Consider the following 16,919-nt stretch of genomic DNA (forward strand, 5'->3'; position numbering starts at 1 on the left):
GCACATATATGTCGGCAGTCGATACGGACCCTCACACCCTATGTCCTTATTGTAGGGGCCGGTGGTGTGATAGAAATAAAGTGTGTGGTGAGTGTAGGGAGTGGTCTACCTCCCAGTGGGAGAGGTTTTCTTGGCGCCGGAAGAAGTCCAGACGGATATTTCTCCTTCGAAGGTTTCTTTGAAAGGAGAAAATCCCAAGGGCTCTTCTTCTGTGGCCCAAACCTCCTCTGAAGCTCCCACTCGATCGGTTTCTTCCGAGAAACTGTCGAGTGGTAGCGTAGGCCATAGTTCTGTTGCCCGGTTTCGGGGTTTGGGAGAGGGAGTTGCCTCCCATAGCGAGGCAGCTCCTCCTCCTCCCCCGGGGAAGGATTTAAATGTTCCTGTAACTAATGATGATTTGTTTCAGCTTTGGGCTTCCTTGGGGCTTGAGGGTTCACCCTCTAAGGAAGCCTTGTTTGACATGATCAGGTTGGGGGCCGCTGTCAAACAATCGCCGACTTTAGCAGAGGTTGATCCTCTGTCTATCGTCGACGTTGTCGTGGCAAAGGCTTCCGATGAGTTATCTCAAACCTCTGCTCGTGATGATCCTGATGTAGCTGAAGGCTTAGTTCCTCCCTCTGCACATCCTTCGAGGGAGGAACTAAGTCCAACGGTCTCTCCTGCCGGTGATTCTCCCCCTCGGGGGAGTTCACTCATAGAGACTCCTCTTCGGAGGACTGCTGATGGTCAGCCCGCTGACCCCACGGCCCCCAGAGGGCGTATAAGGCGTAAAGCCCGCCTTCCTCTTCGCCGTAGAGGCCTTCCTTCACTTCACAAGGGTGTTAGGAGGCGCCTCTTCGGTTCATCGTCACCACAGTCCGCCGCAGAGGAACCTCGCCGTCGTTCTCAGACTCTCCCAGCTACAACCCTGGACCTCTCTGCAGATCGTTCGCGATCTCCTTCGGTGGAAGGTCGTCCTTACAAAGGGCACGCCGACCTTCCACCCGTTAGACCTCCTGACCTGCCGTCGCCGTTCCTGGCTGCTGACGCGCTGTGGGCGCCAACGCATCCCATTGTAAAACGGGAAACGATCCCTTCGGGGTATCAAGGGCGTATGCGCAAGTTAGTGCATACGTCCCTTACGCGCCAGGTCTCCCCTGCGCGCCAACGCTCAACTGCGCGCCAGCGCACACTGGCAGAAGCAGCTCCTGTTAAAGCGCGCCAGCGCTCACCTGCGCTCCCTCATCCTGCTGCGCGCCATGCTTTGTTCTCCTGCGTGCCAGTGCTCGCCTACGCGCCAGCGCGCTCCTGCGCGCCCACGATCTTCTCCGAGGGCGAAGCTGACTCCTCGTAAGTCCTTGAGGAAGGCCTCCTCACCCCCCCAGACTTTCACTCCCTCCCCTTCGGACGAAGATTTCTCGTCCTCATGGGAGTCACGCGAGGTGAGGCGTTCCCCCATCGCACCAATGAGGGAAACCCCACCTCGAGCTGGGAAGTCTTCTCGGGTAGGGGTGGAGAAGAGCCTCCCACCATCGTTGTTGGAGTCCTGTATCCCTCCCAGGAGGGAGTCGAAGGACTCCAAGACTTTGCCAAAGTCATCTTCAAGGCTTAGACTGGAGCCAGCCAAGCACTCAGAGAACGTCCACGAGTCCCCCCAAGAAGAGCCTTTGGGGACAGGAGACTTCGCTGCTAGCCCTTCAGGAGGGAAGCTGCAGGAGTCAGAACATGCATTCTGGCAGGTTCTGACCCTTATGAGGAATCTCAATGGGTTTGCAGATCCAGAGATCCCCCCTTGTGAGGGCAAAGACACGGTCTTGGACCGAGTCTTTGGGACTCAAAAACCCTCAAAGGCCAGTGCGGCTTTGCCCTGGTCTCAAGGGGTTAAGAGTGCCAGAGACAAGGTCGAAGCCCAGCTCTCCGAGCTTGCCTCCTCCAGCCGATCCAGCACCGGGAACAAACTCCTCCTACCTCCTCGTGTCCAACAGAGGAGTTACTTTGACATCGTTGAGGAGACTTGTTTAGCTCTTCCCTTACACCACTCTTTGGAAGAACTTACCAGGGTAGTCCCTCTAGAGAGAGACTCCAACCGGCAGGTCTCGTTCTCGGCGACGGAGATCCTTAGCCAGGAGAAGGTAGCAAAGTGTGCCATGCAGGCAACTTCGGGGCTGGACATCTGGCTAGGGTCCCTAGGCATCCTGTTACGTTTAGAGGACTTGTCCAAAGAAAGTACCAGGAAAGCCATGGAGACCTTTTTACTCTCGGGCACTCGTATGATCGAGTTTCTAGCCCACCAAGTCTCGAACTTGTGGGCTAATACCATCTTGAAACGTCGAGATGCGGTGTCCGAGAGATTCCATCAAAAGGTCCCCAACACCGAGATCAGCAGGCTCAGACATTCTTCCGTTATGGGGAAGAAATTGTTCGAGCCTAAGGACGTGGAGCAGGCGGCTGAGAGGTGGATTAAGTCCAACCAGGACTCTCTCCTACATAGGGCTCTAACATCGAAGCCCTATAAACCTCCAGCACCCCAGCAACCACGTCCTACCAAGACCACGAAACCGGCAGCTGCAGCGAAGATGACGGTGTCTAAGCCCTTTCCTGTCAAGGACAAGAAAGGCAAAAAGTCCTCCAGGGGAGGGAAGAATCCTAGAGGGAGCGGCCGAGGCCGCAAACGCTAGGATTGACAGTCCCCCTTCATGTCCACCAGTGGGGTGATGCCTACAAAGTTGCGCGAACAGGTGGCAGCAACTCGGGGCCGATTCCTGGACGATTTCCGTAATCAGTCAGGGATATCGCGTCCCGTTCACAACATCTCTACCTCCCCTGACAGCGAATCCAGTGTCGTTGAGCTCCCTTGCCATCGGATCGGCAAGGGGGCAAGCCCTTCGGGCAGAAGTCCAGACCATGTTGAAGAAGGGCGCTCTCCAAGAGGTCCTCGACAGGTCCCCAGGCTTCTTCAGTCGACCCTCTTGTAAAGAAGGCGTTTGGAGGCTGGAGACCAGTCATCGACCTCTCAGCTCTGAACAGGTTTGTCAAACAAACTCCGTTCAGCATGGAGATCGCAGACACGGTCAGACTTGCAGTGAGACCGCAAGACTTCATGTGTACACTGGACCTGAAGGACGCGTACTTCCAGATCCCAGTCCATCTGTCTTCAAGGAAGTACTTAAGATTCAGCCTAGACAACAAGGTGTACCAGTTCAAGGTGCTGTGTTTCGGTCTCCACAGCACCACAGGTTTTCACCAGTGTTCACCCTAATATCGTCGTGGGCACACAGGATCGGCATCCGTCTCCTCCGTTATCTGGACGACTGGCTGATATTAGCAGACTAGGAGTCAGCCCTTTTTCGACACCGAGACAAACTTCTGGGACTTTGCCAAGATCTGGGGATCATGGTAAATCTCGAGAAGTCCTCTCGGCTTCCCACTCAACGACTGGTATATCTAGGCATGATCATAGACACCAATCTCTACAAAGCCTTCCCATCAGACGACAGGATAGCAAGGCTGAGGAGGGTCGCAAGTCCTTTCCTCAGACGAGAAGAACTTCCAGCCCAATTGTGGTTACGTCTCCTCGGTCACCTCTCATTCTTGGCTCGTCTAGTTCGCAACAGTTGCCTCAGGACGAGATCCCTCCAATGGCGACTCAAGTCTCGGTGGAATCAGGGTTACGATTCCCCGGACGTCATGATCCCTATGGGTCCTGCGGAATAGACGGACCTTCAGTGGTGGGTGACAGATGAGAACCTACGAAGAGGAGTGGATCTTCTTGTCCTCCCCCTGGATTTGATGCTGTTTTCGGACGCCTCAAAGAAGGGGGGGGGGGGGGGGGGGGGGGGCACGTTCTGCACCACAGGTCCTCACGCCTGTGGTCAGAATCAGAAAAGTGCCTCCATATAAATCTGCTAGAAATGAAAGCCGTATTCCTGGCCCTTCAACAGTTCCAACAATACCTGGCGGGTCACTCTGTGGTGGTGATGAGCGACAACACCACAGTAGTGGCTTACACCAACAAGTAAGGAGGTACCTTTTCAAAGCAGCTATCCCATCTCGCAGTAGAGATACTGAGATGGACCGAAGCCCACTTGATTCCACTATCGGCTCGCTTCATTCCAGGCAAGAGGAATGTGCTCGCCGACAGTCTGAGCAGAGTGTCCCAGATAGTGAGTACCGAGTGGTCTTTGGATCGTCTAGTAGCCAACAAAGTCCTGACTTTGTGGGGTTCCCCGACTGTGGATCTGTTCGCTACAGCGCTGTACTTCAAGCTTCCGCTGTACTGCTCCCCAGTCCCGGATCCCAAGGTGCTCTGGCAAGATGCCTTCCAACAACGGTGGTACAACATCGACGTATATGCCTTTCCCCCGTTCTGTCTGATGAGGAGGGTGCTCAACAAGACCAGAATATCGGTCAATCTTTCGATGACCCTTATAGCTCCGCTATGGCATCACATGTAATGGTTTCCGGACCTTCTGCAACTCCTAACGGAACTTCCGAGAGAACTCCCTCCACGACACGAGCTACTCAAACAACCACATGCCAACATCTTCCACAAAGCCGTAGCTTCGCTACGACATCACGCCTGGAGACTATCCAGCATCTCCTCGCTGAGAGAGGATTTTCGCAACAAGTTGCGGTCAGGATGTCTGGACACCTGCGAAGGTCATCCGCATCTGTCTACCAGGCAAAGTGGAGAGTCTTCAGTGGTTGGTGTCGTGGAAGGGGTATCTCTCCGCTCGAGGCCACTATTCCAGCAATAGCGGAGTTCTTCGTGTATTTGCGGGAAGAAATGTGCCTTTCAGTCTCGGCGGTGAAAGGCTATCGCTCAGCCCTAAGTCTAGCCTTCAGGCTCAAAGGAGTGGACATTTCTTCCTCGTTGGAACTTTCCCTACTCATACGAAGTTATGAACTTACCTGCCCTCAGTCGGAAGTGAGACCTCCTCCATGGAACGTGGTTCGAGTTCTCAAGTCTCTTAAGAGACCTCCCTACGAACCATTACGCCAGGCTTCAGATCGCCACCTAACTTGGAAGACGGTGTTCCTACTAGCTTTGGCCTCGGCCAAGCGAGTCAGTGAACTTCATGGTCTCTCTTATGACATCGCCCATTCAAGGGGAACGGGGGAGGTAATGTTCAGATTCGTCCCTGAGTTTTGCTAAGACTGAGAATCCGGGAGTGCCGAACCCTCGGTTCGACTCCTTCCAGATTTCGAGTCTTTGTTCTGTAACAGATGACCCAGACCATCTCCTACTGTGTCCAGTAAGGAGTCTGAGGCTATATCTCAAAAGAACGGCAGCAGTTCGTCCCCAGGTGCAGGCATTGTTTGTGAGCACTGGGAGGACTAAGAGGAGGGTTACCAAGAATACCATCTTGGCATGGATTCATAGGGTGATCCATCTGTCCCTGAATCCAGACCCTCCTCCGTCACGTCGCCCTAGAGCACATGACGTCAGGGGCGTAGCTACGTCCCTGGCCTTCAAGAAAAACTTTTCAGTGATGCAGGTACTACAAGCTGGGATGTGGAAGCGTCAGACGACCTTCACAGCCCACTACCTGCAAGACGTGTCCCACAGGAGGCTCGATACGTTTTTTATCGACCCTGTGGTGGCTGCACAACAGCTGGTTTAAAACCTCAGGCTCCTTAATGGACAAGTAGCAGAAGGTTGAGGGCATTGTTGCCCGGTGTTAGTCTGCATGAATGAAAAGGTATGTCTGGCCCTTATTCTTTTCTTCATTCTCCCCTCTCTTGGGGAAAGCAGCATCTTGGGTTCTCTGCACAGCTGACCTCGAACCACTGCAGGTAAACCATGTTTCCTTGTGTTCCTAGTATTAAGCTAATACTGTCACGTTCCCATACCCTGATGAGGTGGTATTGGGAGAGTCCTAGCCTAAAGTTTCCATCTAAAGGACTACAGGTCAACTTCCTAGGACGAGTCACACTTCATACCTTCACACACAGCTTATGTAGGCCGCAGACCTTGCATAGCAAAGTTCTAGCGAGGTGCAGGGACTCCTTATTGTTGAGTGCTGACACACTCAGATACTGAATCCCCGGGCTAAGCCAAAAGCCAGTACTGGCTGGGACTTTCCACCCTTCCTAACGGGTGAGTCACCCATATTAAATAGCGTGGTTTATATGTCAGTTACGGAACAAATGACAAATTTGTAGGTAATTTGTATTTTTCTTAACTATACAAACCTTAGCTATTTAATCAAACTTGCCCGCCAGCCCTATCCCCCTTGAAGTCCTACCTCTAAGCAAAGTGAGCTCAAGCACAGGTGTGTGTGTGTGTTGGGGGGGGGGTGGGTAGCAAGCTACCCTCCCTACCCTCCGCTAACTAGCGGTGGGGTAGTAAACCCTCGTTAAAATTCTAATGGCTCGTCATTTCAGCTACGCCGAAAGTAATAACCCATATTAAATAGCTAATGTTTGTATAGTAAGGAAAAATACAAATTACCTACGAATTTGTCATTTTTGTAAATACTGTGCTGTGACTGATTACCGATTAGACTTTTGTTGAAATATAAAGACCCACTTATCTTTGTACCACATGTATATCTTTGTACCACATGTAGGTCGTCAACAAAGTGTTAAGTTTAACCTTTTTTGATTAGAGAAATAGAAAATTCTGTCAGTAATACAGTCGACAGTAGAATTCTACCCTCTTGTCATTTGAGATGATTTGTATTTTTCCCTATCAAATACAAACCTGGAATTATTTATGTGGATATTCTTTCAGCGGCAGCTGGAGGTAGCTATTAGACTTTTAAGTGTGAGGTGGCAACCCTGCCTAACTGCTTAGCGGGTAGGCAGGGGGTGGCTGGGAGGTACCCAGCCGCCTCTATATATACTCTCACAGCAGCGAGAGACGTCCCTTTTTATTGCAGCAGGTAGAGCGTCTGGGGGATAGATGATGGTGGGCTAATTTATATAAATAACTCCAGGTTTCTATTAGATAGGGAAAAATACAAATTTAATCCAAATTTGTCATTTGTTTCCCTACTAACAAACCATCCATTATTTATGTGGATGACTCACTCTTAGGTGGGTGGAAGTCCTAGATCTGGCATGGACATTGACCGGTTTTGCCTAGTGCTGTATATGACTGTGATCTAGGGAAAACTTTGACACCTCGCTGAAATATACAAAGTGAGTATACTCGCGGCCTTTGCAAATTAGTGAAATAGAGATTGTTATTTGTATGAAACATCTGAGTTTTAAATAGGGAAAAAACAACCAGACGTACCCATTGTTCCCTCCCAGAAGCAATGGAGACGTGGACAATATAAATAAAACTTATACTGGGCTACACAAGGGAAGTGATAATTACCTGCAGAGGTTGAAGCCAGCTTGCAGAGGGACCCATGGCGCTGTACCCCAAGAGAGGGGAAGATAAAGGAAGGAAAGCCAGACATTCTTCTCATTCATCCCCATCTTAACCCGGGTAACCAATGCCTTCAACCAACTGCTACTTGTCCAATAAGGAGCCTGAGGTATCTTAAACCACCTGTTGAGCAGCCACCACAGGACAGATAGTAAACGTATCGAGCCTCCTGTGGGTCACGTCTTTGAGGTAATGTGCTGTCTTTTCCACACACCAGCCTGGAGGACCTGCGACACAGAAAAGTTGCGTTTGAAACCCAGCGAAGTACTAATTCCGCTGACGTCATGAGCTCTAGGTCAGCGAGCTAGAGGAGGATCTGGAGCCAGAGCTCTTTAGATCACCTGGCGTGTCCAGGAGGACGCTGTGTTCTTTGTGATCCTCCTCTTTACTTTACTGGAACTTACAAACAACGATGTTAGTCTCGGCCGTGTCGCTGCAGTGCATTTAAGATAGTATCTCAAACTCCTCACTGGGCAAAGTAACAGCTGATCATGGTCGTTGATTACAGAACAAAAACTTAATCTGAAAGGGCCCGAATCTAAGGTCCACTAACCCCAGATTTTGAGTCTTAGCAATGAACTCGGGGGGACGAAGCTGAGCATCGCTTCCCCCCATCCCCTTGAATAGGCGACATCATATGAGAGGCCATGAAGTTCACCGACTCTTTGCCGAGGCTAAAGCGAGCAGGAACACTGTGTTCAGCGCAAGATTTCGGTCAGTTGCATGGCGTAATGGTTCGTATGAAGGCCTTTTTAGGGACCTCAGTACGTGAACCACGTTCAAAGAAGGAGGCTGGATTTCTGACTGGGGGCAAGTGGTCTCATAACTCCGTATGAGTATAGAAAGCTCCAACAAAGAGGAAATGTCGACTCCTTTCAGCCGAAAGGCGAGGCTCAAGGCTGAGCGATAGCCTTTAACTGCCGATACTGAAAGGAAGTGTTCCTCCCAAAGGTATACAAGAAACTCCACTATGACTGGTTTAGTGGCTCCGAGTGGAGAGATATTCCTTCCACGACACCAACCACAGAAGACTCTCCACTTGGCCTGGTATACCAAAGCTGAGAACCTACACAAATGTCCAGACATTGGGTCCGCAACTTGTCGTGAGGAGACGCTGGATAGTCTCCACGCGTGAAGACGAAGCGACTTCACGGTCTTGTGGAGGATGTTTGCGTGTGGCTGTTTGAGTAGATATGTTTGTGGAGGAAGTTCTCATGGATGATCTATGAGAAGTTGCATGAGGTCTGGGAACCCCTCTGTGTGAAACCATAGCAGAGCTACAAGGGTCATCAATAGATCTTTTGGATTCTCTAGTCTTCTCGAGCAGTCTTCTCACCAGACAAAATGTGGGAAAAGTGTACACGTCAATGTTGTCCCTCCGTTGTTGGAATGCATCTTGCCAGCGAGCCTGATGGTCCGGTACTGGAGAACAGTACAGCGGAAGCTTGCTATTCAGAGATGTTGCGAACAGGTCTACAGTTGGGGAACCCCACAAAGTCAGGACTTTGCGGGCTATCTGGTGATTCAAAGTCCATTCGGAGCCAACTATCTGAGTCGCTGTGCTGAGGTTGTCTGTGAGCACATTCCTCTTGGCGGGAATGAAGCAAGCCAATAAAACCACCAAATGTTCTTCTGACCACCTGAGGATCTTTACTGCTAGATGGCATATAGACTGTGAAAAGGTACCACCCTGTTTGTTTATGTAAGCCACTACTGTGGTGTTGTCGCTCATCAATACCGAGCGACCTGCCAGCAACTGTTGGAAATGATTTAGACCTAGGTAGGCTGCCCTCATCTCTAACAGATTTATGTGTTGGGACCTTTCTGATTTTGACCAAAGGCCAGAGATTGTATGGTGCAGCAGGTGAGCCTCCCACCCTTCTTTTGATGCATTTGTTAAGAGCATCAAATCTGGATGAGGGACGAGAAGGGTCCGGCCTTTCCGAAGGTTTTCGTCTGCCAACCTCCAATTCAAATCCGTCACCTCCTCCAGAGTTATTGGAACTCGGGTGCCCTATGGGTCGGAGAGTTGACTCCGCACGGACTTCAGCTGCCATTGCAGGGATCCTATCCTTAGACGGCCGTTTGGAACCAGACTGATGAGAGAATTTAGATGGCCTATCAGACTCCGCCAATGGGATGCCTGAAGAACTTCTTTCCTGAGGAAGGGAGCAGCCACTTCCTGCAGCCTGTGTACTCTGTAGTCTAATGGGAAGATCTTGTTTAAGATGGCGTCTATGATCATTCCGAGGTATACCAGTCTGTGAAGTTGCAGTGAGGACTTCTCGCGATTTATCAGAACCCCCAGATCCTAACAAAACTCTCGGTGACGGAGAAGGGTTGTTTCCAAGTACGCTAGGACCAGCCAGTCGTCTAGATAGATATCTAAGAAAATGGATGCAGTTCCTGTGAGCCCATGATGACACTAGGGCAAACACTCTGGTGAACACCTGAGGGGCTGTCGCCAGACCGAAGCAGAGGACCTTAAACTGGTAACTCTTTCCTTCGTGAATGAACCGTAAGTACTTCCTTGAAGACAGATGTATTGGGATCTGGAAGTAAGCGTCCTTCAGATCCAATGTGCACATTAAGTCCCCTGGACATAACGCTTGAATGACCATGTCTGCTGTCTTCATTCTGAACCGAGTCTGTTGGACAAACTTGTTCAGGAGGCGAGAGATCAACGACTGGTTTCCAACCTCCTGTCGTCTTTTTAACAAGAAAGATCAGACTATAAAAGCCTGGAGACCCATCCACTATCTCTTGGAGAGCACCCTTCTGCAGCATGGTCTGGACTTCGGTCCCGAGGGCCAGCTCCTCTGCGGATCCCTTCGCTCAGAAGCCGAGATGCACTAGATCCCAAGTCAGAGGAGGGAGAGATTGAAAGAACGGGACATAATACCCTAGGACGATCGCTTCGACTGTCCAGGGATTGGCCCCGTGAAGCTGCCACCTCTGCCAGCATCGCTATAGGCATCCTCCACAGGTGGTAGGTGGCGAGGCATGCCATTCCTAACGGGAGTAGCCACCTCCCTAACCTCCCTTCCTTCCTCTGAAAGACTTGTTGCCCTTCTGCCCCTTGGACTGAAAGGGCCACTTGGACACCTTAATAGGTCCCGAGGACCTAGCAGTTGACTAGGTAAAAGAAAGAGCTTGCTGAGGCCGAGAAGACTGGGAAGGTCTACCATAGGACCGGGATTTCATGGCCCTATAGAGGAGAGAATCGTTGAACGATTTCCTCCATCTCTCAGCAGCCCTCTTTATCTCCTCTGGAACAAAGAGAGAAGAACCCTCAAGAGTGGAGTTCTTCAACGAAGGGACTTCCACCTTTGGCACCTGTTAAGTGGAACGGTCCTATGACAGTGTCCCTCCTCTTGAGTATGGCATTCGCCCACAGGTTGACAACGTGGTGCGAAAGGAACTCAAGTGTCCGAGCAACTGACAATAGGAAGGACTTTGTCTTCCTGGCCGACTCCTTTGACAAGTCGTGGGAGCAAACCATGAAGCCAAGAGATCCGAACTATAGATCAGATCCAGCCATGAAGCAGTCTGCATGGCATACTTCGCACCTCTCTCTATGTTTAGGAGTTCAAGCACCGACAGTGAGGAGAGGATCTGAGTGGGAACACCCTTCGTAAGAGACTCTATCGAAGGGTTGAGGGTCATGGTGGAGTGTGGTTCACCTTTGATCTCTTAGTACCTCCTTTGTAACACAAAAGGAAGTGGCAGAGACCGAGAGGATGAACCCGCCCTTAAGGAAGTAGAAGTTCCAGCTATCTGGGAGATAGCTTTCCTCTTAGCAGCCATTAGGCCTTTGGACCAGGGCAAAGCTGCATCTGACCTGGAAGGCTTCTGGGTCTCGAAGAGAGCATCAAGAACAATATCCTTCCCTTCCTGAATGGTGGAACCAGGAGTCGAAAGCCTGTTAATGGCCCCCATAGAGTCGAGGACCTGCCAAAAGGTATGTTCCGACTCTTTCCTCTCTTGTTCACAGGGTTATTTCGGACTTGCCGCCTATGGAAGATATTCATCCTCTAAGTCTAAGGGGTTGTCCACCTCCAGGCTCACGTCCAGAGCCTGGGGTAGGTCAGGGTCGTCAACTAAAGAAGTGGATGGGCCCGCCACTGCGGAACGCGTCTGTGCCTCAGCCTCCCTCGCCCCACTTACCATGGCATTCTTCGGCCTCGTCTTAGTCCTTCGATTCCCTTCGCACGGTACGATCCTCCTCGTTCTTAGGAGGGGCAACCTGCTAGGTTATTAAGGACTTAGACGAGACCGTGTCCTTCTGAGCAGAAGGCTTATCCTCTGAAAGAGGAACAGCAGCCGGGCGATGGACCGGAGGCACTACCTCGAAATCCTGAGGGTTAAAGGGATGGATTTTGATTTCCCTGGGTGAGTTTAAGTCCCTACTCGTCCTAGGATGGAGGATATTAGCGTGGGGAGGGGTCATGCTTCCCATCCGTCACCTCTGCTTCCTTATAATGAACTCTCTTGCCTTTACCGGAGTAAAAAGCCAATGAGCCAAATACGAGTCCGCAGAGGCTTGGCCTTCAGCTCGCAATCGTGGAGGTGATCGGCGAGCTTTCTTGGACATCGACTTCCGTGTAGGGTCCTGACCCCCAATCGACGAACTCGATGAGGGGCTACTTTCCTCTTGGTAAGGGTAGAAGAGACTCTTCAGTTATGGTAAGCAGCTCTTTTAGGAGAAGGACACTCCAAAATCAAACCATTGTTCTCTAGTCTTGGGCAGTGCCATAACCTCTGTACCATGGTCTTCCACTGTCTTTGGTTAGAGTTCTCGTGCTTGAGGGTACACTCGGGCACACTTCTATCTAGTTTCCCTTCCTCTTGGTTTGTTAAAGTTTTTTTTATAGTTTTTATAGGAAATATTTTTTTTTAATGTTACTATACTTAAAATATTTTACTTCTCTTTATTTCCTTTCCTCACTGGGCTATTTTCCCTGTTGGGGCCCCTGGGCTTATAGCATCCTGCTTTTCCAACTAGGGTTGTAGCTTAGCATTTAATAATAATGATAATAGGGAGCTCCCTGGCCGAGACAGTTGGGGGACTGGAAGCGCAGGATCCAAATTCAACATCTTCCGGATTTTGGCTATGAAGGTCAATGCCATGGAGAAAGCTCTGAGTCCCTAGGACCAACTTGGGGATGCCTAGGCAAATGTCGTCTGGGGGGAAACCCTAGAAGTTTGAATAGTCGGCGCCAGGAGACAACCTCTGAGGCAGAGGAATATGTTCCTGAAGACATGGAGGCAGGTCCGGACTAGTCGGGACGTTTGCAAACTCATTCGGTGGCTTCCAAAATCCTTTTGGAAAGGGTATTGGTCTTCCGCTGGAGGTGGAAGATACTACGGAAGATGCTGGCTCCGCACCTTGCTCATGATCCTGATACTTCCACTCATGACATGCCTGCAAAATTCGCTGATTTTCTCGCGAAATCAAGGGATGTGTGCAAGCAAAAGTGCTCGCAACAGGAGCACTAGGAGCCACCGATGAAGAGGAAGGTCTAACAACTTCCTGCTGCCCCAGGGGAGCAACTACGACCGACGAAGTCGATAGAGGAAGACTTCGCTGAGGGACTACTCTGGAAGGAAAATGCGCCGCATCAAGACGCGTCTCCATGCATCGCTCAGGTGAATGCTTAGCCAAGACTCCCCAGGCCTCGAAAGGTATTGAGGGTTTAGCTGGACGCTTGGGTGAGGAGTGGTCAAGCTCATCGTCAGATTCGGTCCAAGGTCATTTGGTGGTTGAGGGGCTGCACGCTGATGGGCTACGCATATGCCTACCACTAGACAAGGAACGCCTATACCCTGATCGTGATGTTCGTGAACGTGAGCATCTAGTTATCGTTCCAAAACAGTGTGAACGTTGCGAGTACCTATCTCGCGAATGCGAGCGTCGGCCTTGTGAGCGCACACGTTGCTCTCGCAAACGATACCCTCGTGAGCGCCGCCCTCGTGATCACAAGCATCGTTACCGCAAACGCAAATACCAGCCCCGTGATCTAGATCTGAAAGACCTAGAGCGCGAGCGTCTGGACCTGGGTCTAGACCTGTCACGTGATCGTGAAGATTGCGATCGCGAGACTCATCCTCGTGAAGAGGAACGTCTCCGAGGAGAGCGTTGAGATCAGTGGTCTTGTGAGCGCGAAGCTCTAGAGCGTGAGTGTCTTCTTGGAGAAGAACGCTCTGATCGTGATGACCTATGATCATTACGATCTTCCAATCATCGCTTGCGACGATCAGGGGACGAAATCCCCGAAGGACGAGGCGATGGTGATCCTTGTCCCTTAGTGCTGCCTGTGGAAGGTGCGCTGACATCTGCAACCTGAGGGTTCCTGTAGGATGAAACAGAAGGATGCGGATTAAAGGACGACGAGGTCCTGGTTTGTGGCGGGGGTTCGTCGTCAGCAGGGGGTCATTGGCGAGGCGAACGCAGATGATCCCCTCGTCCACGCGTGGAACGGCCAGAGGAAGGTGAGAGATGGAACTTGCACATCTCCAGAGTGTGAGATGTCAACGGCTCCGGAGAAGGTTCCTTCATGGCATCCCAATAAAGGCGGCGCTGCAGCTCCTCCTTCGAAGGGGGCCCTGAAATCCCTAAGGATGACCACACCTGAAATAAATCGGCAAGGGAAGAAGGCTGGCCAGCAGCTGGAGAAGGAGGTGCTGCTTTAGGGGAAGCAACAACTCCCCCAGTACCCTGGGGTTGCCCGGAAGATAAGTGATCTGCGTTCCTGCTTGCGCACCCCTCGATAGAGCGCACGAGAAGGAGCTTTAGAATGGTTTTGGGGGTGCCAGAAGAAGAAAGCGTCCCACTCGCCCTTGAGCGAGAACGATCGCGCTTAGCCTTCTTGTTCCTGCTCCTTTCAAACCTCTCCCATTGGGAGGCAAACCACTCCCTACACTCTGCGCAGGGCGACCCCTGCTTGCAATGATGCCCTCGATACGCAGGACACAGAGAGTGCGGGTTGGTCTCCAACGACGACCAAAAGGTCCTGCATGCGGCATCCTCTCGCCCTGGACATGCACACATGATGAAGGCGATCGCAGAAGGACACACCTGAAAAGAGAAAGCAAATGAATTAAGGAGTCCAATGACAGTCAGAAGAGCGGACACGTCCGATCACTACTAAGCCAAATGAAAAAGTTTAAGTCTCTCACTACTGTGAGAGTGTATATAGAGGCAGCTGGATACCTTTCAGCAACCCCCCCGTCTACCCACTAAGCGGTTAGGCAGGGTTGCCACTTCGCACATAAAAGTCTGATGGCTACCTCCAGCTACCACTGAAAGAATATCCACATGAATAACAGGTGGATTCTATTAGGTAGGGAAAAATACAAATTATCTCCATATTTGTCATTTTTTGGTGGTCGGTTGAGAGATGAATAGTGTTCTATTGTCATTTTTGGTGGTCGGTTGAGAGATGAAGGTTAGTGTTCTAGCTGAAAGGGAGAAGATAGTTGTCCTGCTTAAATTGATGGGATTAAATCTCAATTTTATGCTTCAGTTTCCGATTCCATTTTTTAATATCTTTAACCGGTGCCACATCTCTCTTTTTTACTTCTTACATCCACGATTAGGGCCACTGGCGTGACCTATTCTATGTTACTCTAGGGTAAACTATGGTACTCAACATTGGTAAAGGTGAAGTAGCAGCGTCAGTCATGATGAATTAACGACAAACACTTGAAAAACACCGAGAGCACAAAAAAATACGACTATGCGGGCAAGTCCAAAACAGAAGGATGACCTAGAGGGCGCTCGTGTTGGGTGACGGTGGCATGGTCCAAGTGTGGTTTCTGGGGCCTTTGTTACGGCCCTTCCCTTTGATGAAGGAATTATCTAAATGGAAGACAGCCTGTGAATAGTGGTTTTCACACGCCCCTGATGTATACACGACACCCACGAGGTGCTCGCGTGAGGGTAGTAACCTCTGCATTCCATGCTTTTATCTTTCTCTGGTATATTTGGAAGATTTATATCAGAAAAGTGTAAAGAAGGACTCTTTTCACCGGCCGTTTCTCTCCCCAGAAAGATTTTTCCTTCGTCAAAATCACTTTTTTGAATGATTTTTGTTAAGTAACCACTATGTATGTATCGTTGATCTTTTGTAACGAAATCTGAGCACAATGTTGTAATGAAAATACAACAAGCAATGTACATACAAATGACTATTGACATAGGAAAGACTTATTTTCAGGGTTAAATTGCTGTATGATCTCCATGGACTTTCCTGTTAAAAGGTTAGAACAGGGAATCCAATACGACAAATACCAAAGAAATATTGTCTCCCCTGCTCTAGTACCAATGTATCAACGTGCAAGACACAAACATGGCGTGTATAGGGTAGACCTTGCATGTTCAGGGCCAATTGAACTTACCACAGCACCTCAGTATCTGAAATTTGTCTGCTGAGTGACGTCATACACGGCTTCCCAGAAAGGAACCATAGCTCCAGTCCTCGACAACATTCGGTACCTACTCGACCCAAAAATCCAATAAAAGTTGAAATCCAATCAATCAACTTTAATATATTTATTGTATAGAGGATATAATAAATATATATCATTATCATCATCATCAGCCATAACTAGTCCCCTGCAGAAGAAATGTTCTTCCAATCCTGTCTTTATGATCTATCTATGCTAGTCTATACCAGCAAATTTTCTTAGCTTGTCAATCCACTGTCTTCTCTTTCTTCCCATGCTTCTTTTGTAATGTCTAGGGACCCATTCTGTTATTTTTATCATTCATTTTTATATGTCCTGCCCATTTCCATTTATTTTTCTTACAAGTTGTTAGAATATTCTCTACTTCAGTTTGTTCTCATATCTAGATTGCTTTTTTTCTGTCAGTGTTATTCCCATCGTTATTATTTCCATAGCTCTTAAGAGTTGTAACTAACTTATGTTCTAAGGCTTTAGTAAGGCTCCAAGTTTCTTATGCATAAGTTTAATACTGGTAGGACCACCTCATTCAAAACTTTTCTTTTTAGAGGAAGTGGCATATTACTTTTCATAATCTCATTTTGTTTACTAAAAGCTCTTCATCCCATCCTTATCCTAATTTTGTTTTTTTGTCCTGGGAAACACTGTCAACTAATTACGTATATTCATTAACAATCTCCAGAGGTTTGTCCATAACCCTTATTTGTTGTCTGCCTTTTCATTGAACATTATCTTAGCTTTACTCTTATTCCTTTTCAGTCCTACATTTCTGCTTGCTCTATTCAAATCTTCTATCATTTTTTGCAATTCAAGGAGCTATATGTTATTTTATGATCTTCTCATTAAGAAGGCTGAACTTTTCTCCATCCTAAAACACACACACAACATGAAAAGAATTCCATTTTAGCTTTTTTTGTGAATACAATAGACAGTTCCGGCATATGAATAGTTCACAAGTTGATCTGGTCGTAGGGTGCTTATAAGACACTACCTTGAACAAGTCCCAGTAATCCAGTACCCTTTCATTATTCTTTCCTAATTATTGCACTCATAGTAGGGAAGTTTGGTAGATGGATGGGATCCTAAACCAGGT

At 49.3% G+C, this 16,919-nt stretch overlaps 2 protein-coding genes across 2 annotated transcripts in view; one reads left to right on the forward strand and one right to left on the reverse strand.

The window, feature by feature from the left end:
* MED7 (mediator complex subunit 7) overlaps nucleotides 1–16,919 on the reverse strand; it is a 524,248-nt gene that overhangs the window by 271,801 nt on the left and 235,528 nt on the right. The gene's annotated exons all lie outside the window — the stretch shown is intronic.
* LOC137649740 (F-box only protein 9) overlaps nucleotides 1–16,919 on the forward strand; it is a 215,923-nt gene that overhangs the window by 197,179 nt on the left and 1,825 nt on the right. The window lies entirely within an intron of this gene.

The sequence above is a fragment of the Palaemon carinicauda genome, chromosome 1 (assembly GCF_036898095.1).
Source record: "Palaemon carinicauda isolate YSFRI2023 chromosome 1, ASM3689809v2, whole genome shotgun sequence".
Lineage (NCBI taxonomy): Eukaryota > Metazoa > Arthropoda > Malacostraca > Decapoda > Palaemonidae > Palaemon > Palaemon carinicauda.